The sequence below is a fragment of the Saccostrea cucullata genome, unplaced genomic scaffold (assembly GCF_032062105.1).
Source record: "Saccostrea cucullata isolate Sc308-1 unplaced genomic scaffold, CSIRO_AGI_Scuc_v1 ctg954, whole genome shotgun sequence".
Taxonomy (NCBI): domain Eukaryota; kingdom Metazoa; phylum Mollusca; class Bivalvia; order Ostreida; family Ostreidae; genus Saccostrea; species Saccostrea cuccullata.
Window position 1 is genome coordinate 142,287 of NW_026923524.1, and position 899 is coordinate 143,185.

At 34.3% G+C, this 899-nt stretch overlaps 1 non-coding gene across 1 annotated transcript; it reads right to left on the reverse strand.

Moving 5' to 3' along the window:
- On the reverse strand, window positions 1–139 carry LOC134264238 (U4 spliceosomal RNA). The gene has a single exon (XR_009991478.1). It is a non-coding gene; the product is annotated as a U4 spliceosomal RNA (small nuclear RNA).
- Window positions 140–899: the final 760 nt, after the last annotated feature.

Consider the following 899-nt stretch of genomic DNA (forward strand, 5'->3'; position numbering starts at 1 on the left):
CCCCCGTAGGAGCGTTCAAAAATTGCGCTAGCGGCCATGTTTCAGACTACTGCGCGGGGTATTGGGTATAGTTTTCAACTAGCAATAACCACGCCTCGGATGAACCTCACTGGCTATGGTACCGCCACTGCGCAAAGCTAATTCGAAAAGTGGCTCTAGGTCTTTAAATATCTTCCTAACAACTATATATTGAAGTGTGCAGAATTATTTTTAAATGTTAAATAATAATTCCTAAGGAAAATTCTACTTTCATTGTCAGTACGGAATATATTTTATTGTATAAAAATAATTGATTGTTTTGCAATGTAGATAAATTCAAAACTTGGTCCGAAAGCAACTATAATTGATTGTAGTACATAAAACTTGATAAGGGGAATAACACTTTTAAATGTAATAAAGTAAAAAGCCTTTTGGATATCAATCAGCAAAGATTATTACGTACACTTGTACATGTAGCAGGGTTGGCTGGGAAATACTGACACTGGGAATTTCCAGTGGTAAATACCGGTATTTTCCGTACCGGAAAATACTACAAATTTTCTCATAACTGGAAAATACTGGGAATGTAGATCTATAACTCTAACGCTTATGAGATGCAAATGGGATGTACTATGTAACCTGCAGTTGTTTGCTAGAATGCACAGTTTCACGTAGATTTCTCGAACTTCTTGAAAATTTGATTTGCTTCTATCAACCCTGAAAATGTGACTTGGATATATGTTTGTATAAATCACTTTTGAGATACATTTTGGACACGGACACAGAATACCAAACCTCAGTTTTTTTTTTCCAATCGAGATATAGGCTCTATACAATTTTTAAAAAAAAGCGTAAATACGTTTTTGTGCAATAAGTAAAATTAAATGTTTTTTTAAAAAAGGATCCGTCATTTTGTCGAT